The following is a 23341-nucleotide window of genomic DNA, read 5'->3' as shown; positions in this document are numbered from 1 at the left end:
TCCTGTCGGTTGGTGGATGATTGTGTCACCTTTTGTTTGTTTTTCTTATTTTACACCATTCCATCCGAATCGCACTCGAGGTGTGACACGCTGCGTTCGTCCATCTCGTTGTCATGGTTTCCCGCCCAGTTGCCGTACCTTGAAAAACACCATAATACGGACCTACAATAGAAAAGAAAGTATGTCAATAACAAAATCCTGCACAAAATCGGTGTCTAATTTTTAAAAAAAATCCTAATAGGCCATTATTAGTAGTCGTAATAATTAGTATGCTGGCATAACATCTTAATCGAAGCACATTGTTTACATTTAAAACCTGATCATCCACTCACCGTTATCCGTAGAGGCCCACTTTCAGAGATTTTTGCACACCATCGAAATGATAGAATCCTGTCGGAGTTCATAAATTATTAATTAGGACTCACACAGATCCATAACTATTGAAGTTGTTCAATTGTCAAAGTTAGCTAACCTGCAAAAAAATCCTGTTATTTGAGCCGAAGCTGAAAAGTTGTGACTTCTAGTGCTAAAATACTCAGTATTAATACTAATTTAGAAGAATGTCAATAACGAAATCCTGCACAAAATCGGTGACTAAAACTTTTAAAAACCCTAATATGCCATTATTAGTAGTTGTAATAATTGGTATGCTGGGGTAGTATCTTAATCGAAGCACATTGTTTACATTTAAAACCTGATCAACCACTCACCATTAGCCCTAAAGGCCCACTTACAGAGATTTTTGCACACCATTGAAATGATAGAATCCTGTCGGGGTTCAAAAATTATTGATTAGAACTCACACAGATCCATAACTATTGAAGTTGTTCAATTGTCTAAGTTATCTAAAAAGCCTCTTTGTTATTTGAACCAAAGCTGAAAAATTGTGACTTCTAGTGCTAAAAATGCTTCGTCTTAATACTAATTTAGTTCATGTCTACGAGTGTAAGCACATCACTATGTGATATTATTGTACAAAGTGGCACAAGCCATTAGTTTAAAGTCAATTGGAGGCCAGGCACACAGTTTCTAATCTTGTGTTTTCTCCCTGGAGATACTTTTGTCTGGCTTGCGCTCAACATATGCACTCGGTCATCACACACACAAAACACAAACACACACACACATACACACACAACTGCAACATATACACTTATTCAACCCAAACTCGCATGAATGGCAAAATAGCCTTCTATGTTGTGTTATTCACTCTTGTACCCCATCTTGTGTGTGTGTGTGTGTGTGTGATTGTGCCACTTTGCTTTGCGTCTCTTTGGCCTACTTAGTGCTATAAGTAGCACACACACACGGCTACAGTGTTCGTCCTCACTCCCCACGGAGTCTAGCTGAATAATTGAGTGGCGTTGAGGCGGAGTAATAAGCTATCGGTTGCTTTGATAACGTGACGGACACTTGCGTGCGTTGCGCCGGTGCCGTAATGACTCCTAATTCTAAAAAGTCGACACATGCCGTCTGAGGAAACCACTCTGTGGACTGTTACCCCGCGCCACACTGACGGATGCGAGGCTCTAATTAGCTAATTGTAATTGGCCGACTTGGTGGTGAAGTGCTGCCGCCGCCAGGGAAAATGCATTTCATGCTCATTTGCTGTTTCGTTGCGTGCGCGTTGTCGTTTTTGCTCGTGTTTTTAAGACTCAACAAGTGGTTACGCCAGAGTTCGGTCCTTTTTGTTGTCATGGCAACAATCCACACTCGCCATTGGGCCACTCTGGAAGCAGGAAGACACACTTTAACACATGAATCCAACCATAGTCTAACAAATAAGTTATATTAATAAAAAAAGAACACAAAAATGAAAATTTCCATTGTATTTTAACCCTGGTTTTTGCGGTGTATCGCAAAAGATGCGAAAAATGGGGGAATACTGTGAAAAATATTTCCCCAGTATTCCCCCGTTTTTCACGGTGAACCACAAAAACCGTGAAACGTGAAAAAACGCAAAACATTTAGGAATACTGGCGTTATCTCAGAATCCTCATCTTGTTCAACTATGCAGTGCCAAACCGTTATGAATTAATTACATTTATTGGTAAATGGCAATAGTTATGGATTTGTGTCAGACTTGATCATTTTGAATAGTCTTTGACAAAATTACATCATACATTATAAACTCATGCTGGTGGAACTTTAAATATTGTTTTTTTCCCCCAAAAGGGGCATCCCACACTTACAAAAACTGAGGTGGTAGAAAAAAACCTAAGATAGTTAGATAAAAATAAGAGAACAAAATTCATTCGAAAGATAACTTATTAGTTGAGCCAATTTTTCTAAAGTGAGAGTACTTTACCTTAATTTCTTCCACTTTTTGTCAACTTTCCACATCTAGCGTGTGTCCTCATGAGGTTACTCTTCCTAACACACACAACAACTAAAACACAATCAAGCCACATGCTCGCCGATAAAGAGTTCTTTTGATTTTGGCACGTGCTCTTCCTATGTGCCCAGGCCTCATTAATGCCTCCAGTGTGTGTGTGCAAGTAAGTGTGTGTCTGTGTGTGTGTGTGAGAGAGAGGAATAAGCCCTCAGCTCTTATCAACAACAACAGGCCTGCCTGGCACACACACACACCCTGTTATGAGGAGTGTGGATAGGTTGCCAGCGGTAGCGCCAATATCCCCCTTGCAGAACAACGATAGACAAACCCACACTATTCCGGTGTGTTTGCGTGTGTATTAAGAGGTCAATCTGGCGGTGAAGGCAACATAAAGACTTCCACAACATATCTCTTTCTACGGCGCACCATCGTTTGGCTTAATTGTGCTTTTAATTGTTGCGTTTTTGTCGATGAATAACACGAGATGAGGTCAAGTGGTAGATAAGGTGTGCTAAGTGCTTATTTGTTCCTTTAAATGTGACGTGTTCATTATTTTTAAAGGGGGCATAGATTCGGAATGATATTCTTTGGTTAAGTAGTTTACGCGTCCTACAGTTTTTTATGAAGATAATGACAGTGCTTGTATTTTTGGGGAGATGAGCATCTCAAAATGCACAGGAAAATGTTTCAAAGTAAGAGCATTAGCCTTTCTATTTTATGGGGTCAGACTAGTGCAATAAAACAAAACCAAAACATTACAATGAAGTAAAAGCTTTGCTGGAAAAGTAAACCAAAGAAAAAAAAATAGGTTACTTACCGGCGTCCCCTGCTGGTTGGAGATTTAACGACGGGGAAAAGTGAGGTCGCTTGCAGCACTCCCTAATTGGCCAACCTGAATCTGAGATCTCAGACCTAAAAAAAAAAAAAAACAGATTGATGCTACTAACGATGCCCTTCAGCTTGTCCTCTTTGATTTTCTGCCTTTGCCTTTTAACACAGCTGATTAAAGAAGCCCCCATTTTTTCATTTTTTTTGCACCAAAATTAAGATCACAACAACCGATTACGAATGCTGTCAATGCATCATGACTGGAACCAGTTTCATTGTTATTCCTAAAATACAATAATAATGGAATTTAGACACATTTGTAAAACTCCTAGTAAAATAAAATAAAAAGTCAGGACAATAAAAGAAAATAAAGTAATTGTTATTCACTTAAAGGAAATTATTTTGTAGCTAACACTTCACCAATGCTAAATTATTGTATTAGTAGAAAACTTGGAGATGCACGAGAATAAATTTTAAAAATTACAAACTATTACAACACTATTTCTTAGTGGCGTAAAATAGTACATTACTATTTCACATTCCAAAACGGACTTTCTATGAGTGTTCTGAGAAAAATCATCCAAAACGAGCCCCTTTAATTTGGTTTTAGATCTAAATAATCTGACTTTTTCTTGGGATTGCGTGTGTTTGGTTAGGTCGGTGCGTGTGTGTGTGGGATTTTGGGCTGTCGATCTTCTCAATATGACAAATGAATATTGCACAAGTCATTCTCTCCTCTCCTCTTATGCCTTGTTCAATTATTCATGCATGGCACAACTTTTCTTTCACTCCGAGCCTTCATTCAAATAAGCACCCCCCCCAAAAAATCTGATAAACAAAGGGTGTGTGGTGGAATGAGATGAACGCCAGTTCATCTTTCATTTATGTCTTCGGGATCAGTTATGAAGTGAACTGACTCTTCAAGTTTGCCCCTATGGATTTTCCCCCCAGGAGGACCACCAAGTCCTTTCTTTATACGACATCAATTATATTTTGAGCAGTGGGTTTTTAGTTCTCGGGATTAACCAATTTAGTAGATGGACTTCATGATAGAATTGTCCAAATGTAGCTGCATTTTTAATATTATAATTATTATGAAGCCCTTATAGGGAATTCATTTGAACTCATTGTGGACACCAGGTTATTTTGTTAATGACCAAAAAATAGTCTCTCATCTCATTTTCTGAACCGCTTTATCCTCATTAGGGTCACGGGGGTTGCTGAAGCCTATCCCAGCTGACACGGCCAGAGTCAGGGGACACCCAGGAATCGGTGACCAGCCGATCGCGGGGCACAAGGAGACAAAGGACAACCATGCACACTCACACCCATACCTAAGGGGCAATTTAGAGTGTCAAATCAGCCTACGATGCATGTTTTTGGAATGTGGGAAGAAACCAGAGTACCCAGAGGAAACCCACACAGAACATCCAAACTCCACACAGGTGGACCGACCTGGTTTCCACACTTGCTCTTCTAACACTCTTCCGAAGACTATGCAGGAAGACACCCACAGTCTTGTCAGACATCAAGACTCCGGCAGGGGGAGGACACCTACTTTTCTTTTGAAGTGTATGGCATTTCTTAACCTGAAAAGATAAAAAGCACAATGTTTAGGCTAAACATTTCCCACAAAAACTTGAAACGTTTCTACACAAGCTGTGAAAATTTGAGGTCATTCCAATGAAAATTCTCAAAATTATTGGCCTACGAAATGGGGTCAAACATTTTGAAATACCCTGTACTTTGACCATAGCTCAGTAGTGGGTGGTTAGTGCGTCGCCTTCCCATTTCTGGGGTCGAGAGTTCGATCCCAGGTGGGTCCTCACTGTGTGGAATGAGTGGCTGTGGCGAATGATTGGCTTCCACCCTACCAATTGAAACGGATTGGATGTCTGGCACTCTCCATGGTGCTGAAACGAGCATTCACAGTAGGTCCTTTCAGTTTTAATAAAATCGACGCCTATTGTTTTCAAAGGCAGGCAATGAATATCTACATTACTTTTCCTAGTTAGAGAAAATAGAAAATACTATTGTTTAAAAGAAATTGATATGAGTTGAAAAACGGACATCATTTCTAGATTCCACACCCAAAAATGAGCTATTAACAGCTGTCATACTCATTTTTTTCTGAGATAAATTCTGCAATAGACAAATCTCTCTCCCTCTGTCTGCCTCTCTATAAACTATGCGTGTCACTGCATGTAGATGTGTATATATGTCGTAATTTGACCTATGTCAGGGGTGTTTGCAATGTATCCCCCGCGATCAAGTGCAAGCATTCCGACGGATGCACTTGTCAGTGCCCGTTAGCGTCAAGCCCTCCTTAAGGCTTTGAGCTTTTAGCTTCAAAGTGTGACTTTAAACCTCCCCCACCAGTGACACGAGCGACGGCCCACCTTTGCTTGGGCCTGAAGGTGATACCGAGGACCCCGAACGAGTCAGCCGGGTCAGTGTGTTGAACGACGTACACCATATGCTTTGGCACTGTCACCTTGTCCAGATGACAGTTTGCAGCAACGACACCTTTGCCTCTTTTGTTAGTTTTTAGTGTAGTTCCTCTATATATATGCGTGCGTGTGTGTGTTTTTCAGTGGCAGTCTGTGAATTTCCTAGCGACGCCTTCAGCTGTCGGAATCAATCCAACCCCCAAAAACTATTTTATGGCTATAAAGCCTCTACTGCAGCTACAGCTGCGACACATAAAAAATCCGTCTGTGATTCAGAAATTTCTTAGGCCAGCAGAGAAGGTCCTGAAGGCCCTGATGGCACACCACTGGTGTGGATATATGTGCATACGCACACACACATACATAAAAACTTACAGTCCGGGAGATATTGTGGCTTACCTCGCTCGTGTTGGGAAGCGTCCATAATCAATTCCCCGTAGAATTTTCCCCTTCAAATTATGACAAATTGTCATAACTTGGCCAATTTGTGGTGTAGAGGTTCACTCACCTGACTGCCATGCGGGAGGCTGGGGTTCGAATCCCATTTGGGAAACATTTTCCCTTAGTTGTTTCTATATATTTGTAGTCAAGACCTTCCAATAATGACAAACTGAAGTGTGGCCAATTCGTGGCGTAGAGGTTCACCCACCTGACTGCCGTGTGGGAGGCTGGGATTCGAATCCCAGTTCGGACACATTTTCCCTAAGTTGTTTCTATAAATTTGTGGTCAAGACCTTTCAATAATGACAAAATGAAGTGTGGCCAATCTGTGGCGTAGAGGTTAACTCACCTGATTGCCATGTGGGAGGCTGGGGTTCCAATCCCAGTTCGGAAACATTTTCCCTAAGTTGTTTCTATATATTTGTAGTCAAGACCTTCCAATAATGACACACTGAAGTGTGGCCAATCTGTGGCGTAGAGGTTAACTCACCTGGCTCCCATGTGGGAGGCTGGGGTTCGAATCTCAGTTGGGAAACATTTTCCCTTAGTTGTTTCTATATATTTGTAGTCAAGACCTTCCAATAATGAGAAACTGAAGTGTGGCCAATTTGTGGCATAGAGGTTAACTCACCTGACTGCTGTGTGGGAGGCTGGGGTTCAAATCCCAGTTGGGAACATTTTCCCTTAGTTGTTTCTATATATTTGTAGTCAAGACCTTCCAATAATGACAGACCGAAGTGTGGCCAACCTGTGGCGTAGAGGTTAACTCACCTGACTGCCGTGTGGGAGGCTGGGGTTCGAATCCCAGTTTGGAAACATTTTCCCTAAGTTGTTTCTATATATTTATGGTCAAGACCTTCCAATAATGACAAAATGAACTGTGGCCAATTTGTGGCATAGAGGTTCACTCACCTGACTCCCATGTTGGAGGCTGGGGTTCGAATCTCATTTGGGAAACATTTTCCCTTAGTTGTTTCTATATATTTGTGGTCAAGACCTTCCGATAATGACAAACTGAAGTGTGGCCAATTTGTGGCGTAGAGGTTAACTCACCTAACTGCTGTGCGGGAGGCTGGGGTTCGAATCCCAGTTGGGAAACATTTTCCCTTAGTTGTTTCGATATATTTGTAGTCAAGACCTTCCAATAATGACAAACTGAAGTGTGGCCAATTTGTGGCGTAGAGGTTAACTTACCTGACTGCCTTGTGGGAGGCTGGGGTTCGAATCTCAGTTGGGAAACATTTTCCCTTAGTTGTTTCTATATATTTGTAGTCAAGACCTTCCAATAATGAGAAACTGAAGTGTGGCCAATTTGTGGCATAGAGGTTAACTCACCTGACTGCTGTGTGGGAGGCTCGGATTCAAATCCCAGTTGGGAACATTTTCCCTTAGTTGTTTCTATATATTTGTAGTCAAGACCTTCCAATAATGACAAAGTACAGCGTGGCCAATTTGTGGTGTAGAGGTTCACTCACCTGACTCCCATGTGGGAGGCTAGGGTTCGAATCTCAGTTGGGAAACATTTTCCCTAAGTTGTTTCTATATATTTGTAGTCAAGACCTTCCAATAATGACAAAGTGAAGTGTGGCCAACCTGTGGCGACGAGGTTAACTCACTTGACTGCCGTGTGGGAGGCTGGGGTTCGAATCCCAGTTCGGAAACATTTTCCCTTAGTTGTTTCTATATATTTGTAGTCAAGACCTTCCAATAATGACAAACTGAAGTGTGGCCAATCAGTGGCGTAGAGGTTAACTCTTTGCAATTCTCAAATTGTTTATTGAGGTAATGAAAAGGGTAAATATAACTTCCAATCACATCACATCATTTCAGAAGACACTGTGGTCCAGTGGCAAGAACAATGGGTTGGAATTGAAGTTGGACACAAGTTTAAATCTGGAGTGAGTTCAAGTCCACTCTTTGCAAATCTCAAATTGTTTTTTGAGGTGATGAAAATGATAAATATGACTTCCAATCACCTCATTTCAGAAGTTACTGTGGTCCAGTGGCAAGAACAATGGGTTGAAATTGAAGTTGGACACAAGTTCAAATCTGGAGTGAGTTCAAGTCCACTCTTTGCAAATCTCAAATTGTTTATTGAGGTGATGAAAATGATAAATATAACTTCCAATCATATCATTTCAGAAGTCACTGTGGTCCAGTGGCAAGAACAATGGGTTGAAATTGAAGTTGGACACAAGTTCAAATCTGGAGTGAGTTCAAGTCCACTCTTTGCAAATCTCAAATTGTTTATTGAGGTGATGAAAATGATAAATATAACTTCCAATCACTTCATTTCAGAAGTCACTGTGGTCCAGTGGCAAGAACAATGGGTTGAAATTGAAGTTGGACACAAGTTCAAATCTGGAGTGAGTTCAAGTCCACTCTTTGCAAATCTCAAATTGTTTATATTGAGGTGATGAAAATGATAAATATAACTTCCAATCATCTCATTTCAGAAGTCACTGTGGTCCAGTGGCAAAGACAATGGGTCAGACAGTCCTGAAGTTAGTGGATTTGACTGTCATGTGGGAGATGGGGTTCGAATCCCGCTCTCGTTTGACTAATCACTACACTAGTAATTCAGTAAATGGGTAATCCTTTTTTCATTCAAATAAAGACTTAGTCATTTTTTTCAGCAAAACAATATTTCCGGTCAGCCTTCGGCTGACCGGAAGACAGTTGGGAGGGGGGGGTTCCTGGTGGTGTTCGACAGTCGGCCTGCGGCCGACTGCCGACACCATACAGTCGTTGACCGGCGACACCGGGACGTGAACCCTCGACACCCATGTCGCAGGCAGGTGACTTACCCACTACACCACGAGGCGGCCCGCCTATACATGATTGGAAGTTATATTTATCCTTTTGATTACCTAAATAAACAATTTGAGAATTGCAAAGAGTGGAATTGAACTCATTCCTGATTTGAACTTGAGTCCACCTGAAAATCTGACCCATTGTCTTTGCCACTGGACCACAGTGACTTCTGAAATGATGTGATTGGAAGTTATATCTATCCTTTTCATTACCTCAATAAACAATTTGAGAATTGCAAAGAGTGGAATTGAACTCATTCCTGATTTGAACTTGAGTCCACCTGAAGTTCTGACCCATTGTCTTTGCCACTGGACCACAGTGCCTTCTGAAATGATGTGATTGGAAGTTATATCTATCCTTTTCATTACCTAAATAAACAATTTGAGAATTGCAAAGAGAGGAATTGAACTCATTCCTGATTTGAACTTGAGTCCACCTGAAGCTCTGACCCATTGTCTTTGCCACTGGACCACAGTGACTTCTGAAAGGATGTGATTGGAAGTTATATCTATCCTTTTCATTACCTCAATAAACAATTAGAGAATTGCAAAGAGTGGAATTGAACTCATTCCTGATTTGAACTTGAGTCCACCTGAAATTCTGACCCATTGTCTTTGCCACTGGACCACAGTGACTTCTGAAATGATGTGATTGGAAGTTATATCTATCCTTTTCATTACCTCAATAAACAATTTGAGAATTGCAAAGAGTGGAATTGAACTCATTCCTGATTTGAACTTGAGTCCACCTGAAGTTCTGACCCATTGTCTTTGCCACTGGACCACAGTGCCTTCTGAAATGATGTGATTGGAAGTTATATCTATCCTTTTCATTACCTAAATAAACAATTTGAGAATTGCAAAGAGAGGAATTGAACTCATTCCTGAATTGAACTTGAGTCCACCTGAAGTTCTGACCCATTGTCTTTGCCACTGGACCACAGTGACTGCTGAAATGATGTGATTGGAAGTTATATCTATCCTTTTCATTACCTCAATAAACAATTTGAGAATTGCAAAGAGTGGAATTGAACTCATTCCTGATTTGAACTTGAGTCCACCTGAAGTTCTGACCCGTTGTCTTTGCCACTGGACCACAGTGACTTCTGAAATGATGTGATTGGAAGTTATATCTATCCTTTTCATTACCTAAATAAACAATTTGAGAATTGCAAAGAGTGGAATTGAACTCATTCCTGATTTAAACTTGAGTCCACCTGAAGTTCTGACTCATTGTCTTTACCACTGGACCACAGTGACTTCTGAAATGATGTGATTGGAAGTTATATTTATCCTTTTGATTACCTAAATAAACAATTTGAGAATTGCAAAGAGTGGAATTGAACTCATTCCTGATTAGAACTTGAGTCCACCTGAAGTTCTGACCAATTGTCTTTGCCACTGGACCACAGTGACTTCTGAAAGGACATGATTGGAAGTTATATCTATCCTTTTCATTACCTCAATAAACAATTTGAGAATTGCAAAGAGTGGAATTGAACTCATTCCTGATTTGAACGTGAGTCCACCTGAAGTTCTGACCCATTGTCTTTGCCACTGGACCACAGTGCCTTCTGAAATGATGTGATTGGAAGTTATATCTATCCTTTTCATTACCTCAATAAACAATTTGAGAATTGCAAAGAGTGGAATTGAACTCATTCCTGATTTGAACAAAAGTCCACCTGAAGTTCTGACCCATTGTCTTTGCCACTGGACCACAGTGACTTCTGAAATGATGTGATTGGAAGTTATATTTATCCTTTTCATTACCTCAATAAACAATTTGAGAATTGTGAAGAGTGGAATTGAACTCACTCCTGATTTGAACTTGAGTCCACCAGAAGTTCTGACCGTTTGTCTTTGCCACTGGACCACAGTGACTTCTGAAATGATGTGATTGGAAGTTATATTTATCCTTTTGATTACCTAAATAAACAATTTGAGAATTGCAAAGAGTGGAATTGAACTCATTCCTGATTAGAACTTGAGTCCACCTGAAGTTCTGACCCATTGTCTTTGCCACTGGACCACAGTGACTTCTGAAACAATGTGATTGGAAGTTATATCTATCCTTTTCATTACCTCAATAAACAATTTGAGAATTGCAAAGAGTGGAATTGAATTCATTCCTGATTTGAACTTGAGTCCACCTGAAGTTCTGACCCATTGTCTTTGCCACTGGACCACAGTGACTGCTGAAATGATGTGATTGGAAGTTATATCTATCCTTTTCATTACCTCAATAAACAATTTGAGAATTGCAAAGAGTGGAATTGAACTCATTCCTGATTTGAACTTGAGTCCACCTGAAGTTCTGACCCATTGTCTTTGCCACTGGACCACAGTGACTTCTGAAATGATGTGATTGGAAGTTATATCTATCCTTTTCATTACCTAAATAAACAATTTTAGAATTGCAGAGTGGAATTGAACTCATTCCTGATTTGAACTTGAGTCCACCTGAAGTTCTGACCCATTGTCTTTGCCACTGGACCACAGTGACTTCTGAAAGGATGTGATTGGAAGTTATATTTATCCTTTTCATTACCTCAATAAACAATTTGAGAATTGCATAGAGTGGAATTGAACTCACTCCTGATTTGAACTTGAGTCCACCAGAAGTTCTGACCATTTGTCTTTGCAACTTGACCACAGTGACTTCTGAAATGAAGTGATTGGAAGTTATATTTATCCTTTTCATTACCTCAATAAACAATTTGTGAATTGCAAAGAGTGGAATTGAACTCACTCCTGATTCCCACCTCAAGTTCTGAACCAATATTTTTGCCACTGGACCACAGCAATAACTAGGAGAAGAATCAGAAGTCAGATTTATTCTCCGACTTTCTTAGCCTTACTATACTATGTTGACTTTTTAAAGAAAAAAGCCTTACTATATACAGACGCTCCCCTACTTACGAACATTCAACTTACGAACAACGGTACATACGAACATGTCTGCAAATTGCATTTAAGTCCAAAAATGTTCGCAAGTCCTATTTTGTATTTCGCGCCTTTTTCGGAGTAGTACTTCTTTCCGCCGCTAATACCGACGCCTGGCGCTGTGAGAGCGCAGCTCACCCAGCATCTACCTTCTTCTTCGTTGCAATGCGAAAGTGCGTGAATGTATCTCCAGTGTGCAAAGAACCTTTTTCATTTGTATCATTAAATATCTCATGCATCCAATATTGAATATGGTTGGTAAAAAGCTAAAGGCTTCTATTGAGGGAGTTGCAAGGAAGAGGCAAGCCATTTCATTTGAAACGAGGGGCAATAATAACGAAGCTTGATGCGCGTGAGAGTGGTGAGCGTTTCACGGGCATTGAATCGTTCGACCGTCAGTACCATTTATAAACAGAAAGATCGAGCAGCAGGACCCAAATATTGAACGTTGCACAAAGTTTGCAAATCAATTGAATGATGCCATACAGTGCTACCGCATCATTTATGATGAAAAAAAGAAGAAAACTGTGCAATCGTCATTAGGTCGCTTCTTTTGGCCAGTTTCTAATACATAAATCTCTCTCTCTCTCTACAGTACTGTACATATTCTCTCCATTTTATTAAATGTTTTTTTTTCAGTACAAACCAATGCGTGTTACTTATACAAGCCTTAAACATACAAATGCACTTATATAAACCTTCAATATACTTATATCGGCCTTAAACATAAATTATAATACAAAATATAGCACTGAATCAACTTACAAACAAATTCAACTTATGAACAATCGCTCGGAACCAATTGCGTTCGTAAGTAGGGGAGCGTCTGTATTTGTAGTCAAGACCTTCCAATAATGACAAACTGAAGTGTGGCCAATCAGTGGCGTAGAGGTTAACTCACCTGACTGCCGTGTGGGAGGCTGGAGTTCGAATCCCAGTTCGGAACATTTTCCCTAAGTTGTTTCTATATATTTGTGGTCAAGACCTTCCAATAATGACAAATTGAAGTCTGGCCAATTTGTGGCGTAGAGGTTCACTCACCTGACTCCCAAGTGGGAGGCAGGGGTTCGAATCTCAGTTGGGAAACATTTTCCCCTAGTTGTTTCTATATATTTGTAGTCAAGACCTTCCAATAATGACAAACTGAAGTGTGGCCAATTTGTGGCGTAGAGGTTAACTCACCTGACTGCCATGTGGGAGGCTGGGGTTCGAATCCCAGTTGGGAAACATTTTCCCTTAGTTGTTTCTATATATTTGTGGTCAAGACCTTCCAATAATGACAAACTGAAGTGTGGCCAATCAGTGGCGTAGAGGTTCACTCACCTGACTGCCGTGTGGGAGGCTGGGGTTCGAATCCCAGTTCGGAAACATTTTCCCTAAGTTGTTTCTATATATTTGTGGTCAAGACCTTCCAATAATGACAAACTGAAGTGTGGCCAATCAGTGGCGTAGAGGTTCACTCACCTGACTGCCGTGTGGGAGGCTGGGGTTCGAATCCCAGTTCGGAAACATTTTCCCTAAGTTGTTTCTATATATTTGTGGTCAAGACCTTCCAATAATGACAAATTGAAGTATGGCCAATTTGTGGCGTAGAGGTTCACTCACCTGACTCCCATGTGGGAGGCAGGGGTTCGAATCTCAGTTGGGAAACATTTTCCCTTAGTTGTTTCTATATATTTGTAGTCAAGACATTCCAATAATGACAAACTGAAGTGCGGCCAATTTGTGGCGTAGAGGTTAACTCACCTGACTGCCATGTGGGAGGCTGGGGTTCGAATCCCAGTTGGGAAACATTTTCCCTATGTTGTTTCTATATATTTGTGGTCAAGACCTTCCAATAATGACAAACTGAAGTGTGGCCAATCAGTGGCGTAGAGGTTCACTCACCTGACTGCCGTGTGGGAGGCTGGGGTTTGAATCCCAGTTCGGAAACATTTTCCCTAAGTTGTTTCTATATATTTGTGGTCAAGACCTTCCAATAATGACAAATTGAAGTATGGCCAATTTGTGGCGTAGAGGTTCACTCACCTGACTCCCATGTGGGAGGCAGGGGTTCGAATATCAGTTGGGAAACATTTTCCCTTAGTTGTTTCTATATATTTGTAGTCAAGACCTTCCAATAATGACAAACTGAAGTGTGGCCAATTTGTGGCGTAGAGGTTAACTCACCTGACTGCCATGTGGGAGGCTGGGGTTCGAATCCCAGTTGGGAAACATTTTCCCTTAGTTGTTTCTATATATTTGTGGTCAAGACCTTCCAATAATGACAAATTGAAGTATGGCCAATTTGTGGCGTAGAGGTTCACTCACCTGACCAATGTGGGAGGCTAGGGTTCGAATCTCAGTTGGGAAACATTTTCCCTTAGTTGTTTCTATATATTTGTGGTCAAGAGCTTCCAATAATGACAAAATGAAGTGTGGCCAATTCGTGGCGTAGAGGTTCACTCACCTGACTCCCATATGGGAGGCTAGGGTTTGAATCTCAGTTAGGAAACACTTTCCCTTAGTTGTTTCTATATATTTGTAGTCAAGACCTTCCAATAATGACAAACTGAAGTGTGGCCAATTTGTGGTGTAGAGGTTAACTCACCTGACTGCCATGTGGGAGGCTGGGGTTCGAATCCCAGTTGGGAAACATTTTCCCTTAGTTGTTTCTATATATTTGTAGTCAAGACCTTCCAATAATGACAAACTGAAGTGTGGCCAATTTGTGGTGTAGAGGTTAACTCACCTGACTGCCATGTGGGAGGCTGGGGTTCGAATCCCAGTTGGGAAACATTTTCCCTTAGTTGTTTCTATATATTTGTAGTCAAGACCTTCCAATAATGACAAACTGAAGTGTGGCCAATTTGTGGTGTAGAGGTTAACTCACCTGACTGCCATGTGGGAGGCTGGGGTTCGAATCCCAGTTGGGAAACATTTTCCCTTAGTTGTTTCTATATATTTGTAGTCAAGACCTTCCAATAATGACAAACTGAAGTGTGGCCAATTTGTGGCGTAGAGGTTAACTCACCTGACTTCCTTGTGGGAGGCTGGGGTTCGAATCCCAGTTGGGAAACATTTTCCCTTAGTTGTTTCTATATATTTGTAGTCAAGACCTTCCAATAATGACAAACTGAAGTGTGGCCAATTTGTGGCGTAGAGGTTAACTCACCTGACTGCCTTGTGGGAGGCTGGGGTTCAAATCCCAGTTGGGAAACATTTTCCCTTAGTTGTTTCTATATATTTGTAGCCAAGACATTCCAATAATGACAAACTGAAGTGTGGCCAATTTGTGGCGTAGAGGTTAACTCACCTGACTGCCTTGTGGGAGGCTGGGGTTCGAATCCCAGTTGGGAAACATTTTCCCTTAGTTGTTTCTATATATTTGTAGTCAAGACCTTCCAATAATGACAAACTGAAGTGTGGCCAATTTGTGGCGTAGAGGTTAACTCACCTGACTGCCTTGTGGGAGGCTGGGGTTCAAATCCCAGTTGGGAAACATTTTCCCTTAGTTGTTTCTATATATTTGTAGCCAAGACATTCCAATAATGACAAACTGAAGTGTGGCCAATTTGTGGTGTAGAGGTTAACTCACTTTACTGTTGTGTGGGAGACTGGGGTTCGAATCCTGCTCTCGTTTGACTGATCACTACACTGTATTTCAGTAAATGGGTAATCCTTTTTTCATTAAAATAAAGACTTAGTCATTTTTTTCAGCAAAACAATTTAGACAGTTGGGGGGAGGGGTTCCTGGTGGTGTTCGACAGTCGGCCTGCGGCCGACACCATACAGTCGTTGACTGGCGACACCGGGACGTGAACCCTCGCCTCCCACATGGCAGGCAGGTGACTGACCCACTGCACCATGAGGCGGCCCGCCTATACATGGTCATTTGGTTCTTTTATTTAAGGAAAGACTGACTGACTTAGTCTTTTTTAATGGCAAAATGGTTCATCGTCCACTGAGATTCGAACCCTGCCTGCCCACACGGCAGTCAGGTGAACAAACCTCTACACCATGAAGTGGCCACACTTTATAGTGTCATTATTGGAAAGTCTTGACTACACAAGGTTTATTCAATTTAAGGGAAAAATAATTCCCAACTGGGATTTGAACCACAACTGCCCGCATGGCAGTCAGGTGAACAAACCTCTGCACCACGAAGCGGCCACACTTAACTTTGTCATTTTTGGAAAGTCTTTACACTGTTGTTTTTATTTACGGGAAAAATTATTACCAACTGGGATTTGAACCCTGTCTGCCCACATGGCAGGCAGGTAACAGAACCACTACACCATGAGGCAGCACCTATACATGGTCATTTGGTTCTTTTATTTAAGGAAAGACGGAATGACTTAGTTGTTTTAATGTCAAAATGGTTCATCGTCCACCGAGATTCGAACCCTGCCTACCCACATGGCAGTCAGGTGAACAAACCTCTACACCATGAAGTGGCCACACTTTACCTTGACATTATTGGAAAGTCTAGACTACACAAGGTTTATTTTATTTAAGGGAAAAATAATTCCCAGCTGGGATTCAAACCACAACTGCCCACATGGCAGTCAAGTGAACAAACCTCTGCACCATGAAGCAGACACATTTAATATTGTCATTTTTGGAAAGTCTTGACTACACACGGTTGTTTTTATTTAAGGGAAAAATTATTACCAACTGGGATTTGAACCCTGTCTGCCCACATGGCAGGCAGGTAATAGAACCACTACACCAGGAAGTGGCCACACGTTACCATGTCGTTTTTGAAAACTCTTGAGTACACACGGTTGCTTCTATTTAAGGGAAAATGACACCACGCCAGGAGTTGAACCGCACTTGCTCGCATGGCAGTCAGGCAAATGAACCTGACTTCGGCTGACTGGAAAATTGTTTTGCCGAAAAAAATGACTGTCTTTATTTGAATGAAAAAAAGTTTCATCCATATACTGAACTACATAGTGTAGTGATCAGTCAAACAACACCAGGATTTGAACCCCAGCTGCCCACATGGCAGTCAGGTGAACAAACCTCTACGCCATGAAGTGGCCACACTTGACTTTGTCAATATAGGAAGGTCTTGACTACACATGGCTGTTTCTATTTAAGGGAAAAATTATTCCCAACTGGGATTCGAACCCCAACTCCCTACATGGCAGCCAGGTGAGTGAACCTCTACACCATGAAGTGGCCACACTTTACTTTGCCATTACTGGAAAGTGTTGACTACACATATATATATAGAAATAATTAAAGGAAAATGTTTCCCAAATGGGATTCGAACCACACCTGCCCACACGGCAGTCAGGTGAACAAACCTCTACACCATGAAGTGTCCACACCTTACCTTCTCATTTTTGGAAACCCTTGAGTACACACGGTTGCTTCTATTTAAGGGAAAACGACACCACGCCAGGAGTTGAACCACACTTGCCCGCATGGCAGTCAGGCAGATGAACCTCTGCACCACAAAGTGCACCCACTTTTCCAGCAAGCAAGGACGCGCAATATAGAAAATGAATGAACAATTTTCTATTTGAAAAATCAAAACACCAAGTCTTTTCCTTAAATAAAAACAGTGCAACCAGGGGGAAAAGCAATGAAAGGGAGCGAACAGGCAATTTGGAATTATTTAATAAGTATTGATGGACAAAATATAATATGATTCCGATATTTCTTAGGCCAGCAGAGAAGGCCTTGAAGGCCCTGACGGCACACCACTGGTGTTTTTCCTCCATCTTGTTTTTGGTTTGATAATGCAATAGCAAGCAGCAGGACATCAGCCGGAAGAAAAAGTGCACTAGAGATTCCATCGGTAAAGCCTTTGAATGGAGCCGATGGTAATCTCAAGGTTGCAGGAAAAGGAAGTGGAATTTGCTTTTTTGAATAAATCATCACTTTCACCTCAGCTGATGCAGTGCATTTGAATGATGTGCTCTTGGAGAAAATGTGCAAGTCTAAGTTCATGTTTTGGGTCATTACAATCAGTTGGGATACAAAATTAAGTCTCAACGCAAGGCTGGTGTTTGCTATGGGCAATGCAGGGGACTGCCCAGGGCGCAAACTATTTGGGGGCACAAAAATTCATCAAATTCCTGTTCTGTGCAAGCCATTTGTGGTTATATGAATAAACAATTACACCAAAATATTCATAAATCATGTTTAAAAAAAAACTAATAATGAGCTACATGCTGAACCTTTAATAGTGTATTAACTATTTTTGATGAAAATAAGTGTATTTTTCATGAGTATTGAATCCCAAATGTCCTCCAATTCTGGAAGGTTGAATAGGTCAACACCATTCCAAGTCATTTCTGTTGATTATTTACAACCACAACAATGACCCATCTAAAAACATAAAAAATAAATAGCTCTCCTCACGGTGTCAACAGAACTTGGATGTCATTAGCCGGGCTTTATTGGTCGCTCGCAGCTACGTGTCGTGCGCGTGTGCGCGGCGGTGATCGACGAGCTGCTGCAAGCGTGCGGCTGCCGTGTGACTGATCAGTAAATATTCTCTGCTACTGCTGCTGCCTCAGCAAGTCTTCGTGCATGGATCACATTGGCAGGCAAGCAGGGGGTGGGGAAGAAAAGCCAACTGGTGAGAGGCCAGGGGGACGCCAGACCACAACTACCAAGCAAACTCAGATCCTTGTAACGGTAATCCGATGAGCCTTATATTCCCCAAAAAATACAGCGATTGTTTGTCCAAGTTAGCAAAGATGGATACTCCGGATGTCTCTTGCAACTCTGAGCAATTTATCCTATCTTAGGCCCGGACTACACCTTGCACAAGATTGTGGTAAATGTTATATTAAAACTTGAATGGAAATAATACACAACTGTATTCATCTTTACTCACTCATAATTTGCAAGCAATCCTTTTCAGTCAAAATGAACCCCATATCAATGACTGCAACAATAAGTTCAAAATATAATTGTACCTTTTTCATCAAATAATTCAAGTTTTCTAGAAAGTTTGTTCTCTCAAAAACAACCTTCTTTGAAAATTTATCGAAGAACAACATGGTCATCAATTTCAACATTTTTTCACAAATATGTTTAAAATTATGATAATACGATTTGTACTAATAATATTAAATATGAAAAAAATCAATGCTTTAACAAAAATACAAGTACATTACTCATAAATGGCTGTAATACTTTTTTTTTTCTTTTCCAGTGTGACCCCAACACTCCTCTTAGTCCCACCATAGAAAAACCTCTGTTCATAATGCACTAGGTGTATTTTGAGCATGACAAAAATCCTTTTCTTTGGCATGTTTTCTACGGGCCACTAATTGCGTTTGCTGCGAAATGAAACAGGCAGCGTGAGGCTTGTCCAATCGGGAAGCCTTCAGCTCTTTTTTCCCCCCAAAGCCGGATTGAGAAAGAAAAGCACAAAGTATCTCCACTCTGTCCTCTCGCTTGCGTAAAGCCGGGCAGTGCGGACGCACGACAGCGCCACAATGGCTTCCCTGTGCGCTAACATGATTACATTGACGCAGTGGAATGGAGCCAGAAGGAAGCTAGCCGCCTCCCTGCTGAGTGGCTGCGCTTCTGCGAGTCAATAATAAACACGCCAGGAGCGCATTTTCCTTTTTATTGATCTGCAGGTGACCCCGGGACATCATTATCACATTGCTTTTCTGTCCGTTGGATCTCACCTTTGATCCTATTTCATATAGCATAGAATCTGGAACATGGCGAGATCATGCACTTTGGAATTGCGGTAATGAGTCCCTGCCGTCCCTCCCAGTTAATATTTTCGGGGACCGTTGTCACTACAGTGAACGTCTATCAAAATGTTATCATGAGATGAATTCATTCGCTGCCAGCTCAGGTTACAGAGTATGTCTTGTAGTTAGTAAAAGAGGGAAATGGATATCAAAAATGACAGCAAGGGCGTCCAATCATGGATCGGACATCTTTCGATAATTCCATGAGTTAAGCTATGCGAGTTCACAAAACAAAAATCCCGGAGCAAAATAAACACGTGCCATTCTGATTTCAATTTGGTCACCCAAGTTAAAATGGGGCCCGGAGGATAGGCCCCAGCACCCCCCGCGGCCCGAATGAGGATAAAGCGGTTCAGAAAATGAGATGAGAGATGAGAAGTTGAAATGGTTTCTCGTAGTTCTCGTTCTACAATGAATTCAACTTGATAGTAAAAATATCATTTGAAAACAGCTCACTTCCAAACAGGCATTTTTGAAAATATAATAAAAGGGTTGATCCTACTTTGCGGATTTTCGATTACCCGCGATATTCGAGGGATTACTGTATGGCCTTTGTGTTGGAAGACAAGCAAGCGTGAAGCCAAACTGTCCCCTTGACACCACCTCGACTCCTCGCCATAATTAACGGATAACCTTTAATGAGGCATCAGCCTAAGTGTGGAAATGCCACATTAAGCTCGACAGCATCGCGTACAAAATGCACGTACGCATTTTAAAGCGGCATCAAGTGTTAAATGTGTCGCGCCTTAAATGTCACCTGACTGTATAGAACGGGGGGGGGGGGGGGGCACACCGCCACACTCTTTGGCTACGGGCTACGGGGAAAGAGCACGCTGTCGCTAAGCGTTTTCGCCGCACGCTGACAAGCGAAACCGCGGAAGGCCAGTCCAATGCACACAGCAAGCTGTGGGCAGCTGTAATTAAACACATTTGTCACCTACGCCACTGATGTGGAACTATCACAACTGTTTTAACTTCCCATGGAAAAAGTCAAGCTATTTTCTAAGGGGATATTGTCCAGTGGTACCTCTATTTACGAAATTAATGACTTTTTAAGCATGGTACATTTCTTTTTGATAAAAAAAATAAAATAAAATGGCACCTTGATGAATCCAGAAGTGGATTTGGGACTCAGCAACCTCCTCCTACATCTCCATGAAGCTCTTGTTGGTACAAGGGTCAATATTTTCCATTGATGTGATTTCTTGTTGAGCCTGGAATCAGAACTCAAAAGTCACCCTCAGTGGGCTCGAAGGGAAAAAAAAAATGGTATGGTGATTTATGAAAATACCCATGAATATTAACCACAGCAATCTCTGGGCACATCCTCAATATCAATAAATGATACACTGGGATGTAGTGAAGGGAGAAGAAGCAATTATTGTATGATAATTCCTTTAAAAGTCCTTATAGGATACATGATAATGAGCTTTTTTTTAAAGAATGAAGGATAGACCTACGTATGCATTGGATTGGCAGATTCTATGAGCATTATTCCACTATGAATCAATGTGATTATGATGCTGTCATCTGACATCAAGCTGAGGGCTACCAAAGGCTGAAATCTACAGATGACGACACACACACCTTGACAGACGCTTGCATGTATTCTCCTTCTGCGTTGCACTTGATCACATCCGCCTGACTTTCCGTCGTGGTTGAGGAAATGCAGCATGAACTAAGCACACAGAGAAATGGAGATATATATTTTTTTATAGCAAACTACGTCAGTGTTCTTTAGAACAGAGGTTGGTTGGACAAGACTCGGCTCAAGGGCTGCACAGTTGACAGTAATTGAATTAATAGGTTAGAAAAACACACATTTTAACCCAATAAAATGAAATACATTAAAAAGAAAATATTTATTATTGATGAAATATTGATAACACTTTTAAACCGTTGTATAAAACCATTCTTTTATAGGGCACGGATGTTTTCCTGCACCCAAAACAATTACAATAATAACCTACATTTTACATGACTATAATTAAGAAACATTCTTGGTATCATAGATAACATATTTAAAGCTAGATATATTAAGGCAGAGTTGGCAGCATGATCTCAAACAGTTCAGGTCTGCCTTAAAATTGAAAATCATTAAAATGCAATAACCATTTCTTTCATTCAATCATTTTCTGTTCTGCTTATCCTCACTAGTGTCGTTGGGGTGCTTTCTAGAAGGCAACACATCAAAATGTTTACATAGTTGTGTACCTAAAACTGCAATTGTAGGAGAGCTTGGTGCGACTTGCAATAAGTCAATTAATCGCACAGTAAATGACGTTGGTGATTTTAATTTATTCAATTTTGCGTAAGCTCTGCATCAATCCATGTTTAAACATCACCAACTGATTGTATACGAGACTCCATTTCTTTTCACAATTGCTTTTCAGTCATCAATAAACCGTAGACATCTACATATTACACAATGTACACCATTAGGATTTCTACATTGACGCTAATGGTGAAAGACGAGCCGCTTCAGCCTGGTATAAACCAATGACAGTCTTCTCCAAAACGCAATTTTCACGGTTAAGAAGTGACGCTTCACTCGTGAAGCCTAGTTTACAGCATCTGCAAACGATGCCAAAAATAGTACGAAAAAATATGCGCAACTGACAACCCATGCCCGAGGAAAAGTGTAAATCGTACAGTTAGAGTGCAGATATTTCAAAGTAAAATCAAGACATGTTAACCATACAGTCTGTAGTTCCTCGTACATGCATTTCAGATTGTCACGTTTGCCAGACCTTGAACTGAGATAAGTCCAAGTACCCTGTATACTCACTTCCCTAATCCCCCCTGCCAGTATGAAGCAAGTTTGTCTGCGAGCAACAGTAAGTATTGAATTATTAAAGAGTTCTGAAGTGTCGCTCAAAGTGAGACAGTTGAACACTAAGAGACCACAACACGCATACTACACACTGAGGGAAGCGGCAATAGCCACACGATGCCAGGCTCGCAGTTACTTTCCATAATGAATGTCGAGCGATGATTCCGAGTGAAGCTGGTGGATTCCAAAATTTCCCTAAGTCCTGCTGCGTGTATTGGACAGCATCCAGTTTCCTGTCACATTGTTTGCGTCCTATAAATCTGGACGAGAGTTAGGCAAGATTTACGAAGAGCGGCTGCTCGCACCCCAACCTGTTTAAAGATGCAATTTACTGCAGTTCTGTTCCTCTCAGATAAACACCAGTCGAGAAATAATGTGGGACTGCAGGTTTGCAAACTGGATTGTTGTTATAAATCCAAATGGGAGTTAAGGCACTGCAAAATTATTTTATTCGCGAGCCACAATGAATGGGCGCTCGCAACCAGCCTAGTTTTCGTGCCACTGTCTTGAAATGGTCAACTCAATGTAACTCTGTTATTTTTACAACACTTTAAGATGGATACCGTGTGTGGTCGATTGGTCGCCGGTCTTTGGTCGCCCCGATCGCGACAACGGGCGACCAAACAAGGTAAAACAACATGGTCTACGCATCAATAAAAGCCAACAATGGCCATGAGCAGTTTCACTGAGCCGACGTGTGAGTGTATAAGAGTTTGTATGTACATGAGTTGTCCCTTTAAGAAGGTATGTCAGTCAGGGTCTTAATAAAGTTTTCCAACAAAAACAATAAAAGTCCGGGAAATTTGGAGCTTTTCTTTAGTCTAATAATTACTAGGGCATTAAGTATGACTAAATAGTAATTCGCAGTTTGTATTTAGGGAATTTGAGCAACGATTTAAATCACTTACCTTCCGGGCGACCAAAAGACCGGCAACCAATCGACCGTGTACCGATGGATACACAGCTGCAAAAACATTTTG

General features: G+C 41.2%; 1 long non-coding RNA gene across 3 annotated transcripts in view; it reads right to left on the bottom strand.

Moving 5' to 3' along the window:
- Positions 1 to 23341, bottom strand: part of LOC144078814 (uncharacterized) — a 42026-nt gene that overhangs the window by 2436 nt on the left and 16249 nt on the right. Inside the window, exons 4-9 of one of the 3 annotated variants that reach the window (XR_013301331.1) lie at positions 21116 to 21206; positions 20631 to 20742; positions 4619 to 4752; positions 3153 to 3247; positions 333 to 768; positions 30 to 162 (exon numbers count right to left, since the gene is read on the bottom strand). This is a non-coding gene — a long non-coding RNA (uncharacterized LOC144078814). The remainder of the gene's footprint in view (positions 1 to 29; positions 163 to 332; positions 769 to 3152; positions 3248 to 4618; positions 4753 to 20630; positions 20743 to 21115; positions 21207 to 23341) is intronic. The other 2 variants (XR_013301329.1, XR_013301330.1) reach the window with 2 other exon arrangements.

The sequence above is a fragment of the Stigmatopora argus genome, chromosome 8, assembly GCF_051989625.1.
Source record: "Stigmatopora argus isolate UIUO_Sarg chromosome 8, RoL_Sarg_1.0, whole genome shotgun sequence".
Lineage (NCBI taxonomy): Eukaryota > Metazoa > Chordata > Actinopteri > Syngnathiformes > Syngnathidae > Stigmatopora > Stigmatopora argus.
Note: the sequence above shows the minus strand (reverse complement) of the source record. Positions and strands in the feature narration are given on the sequence as shown.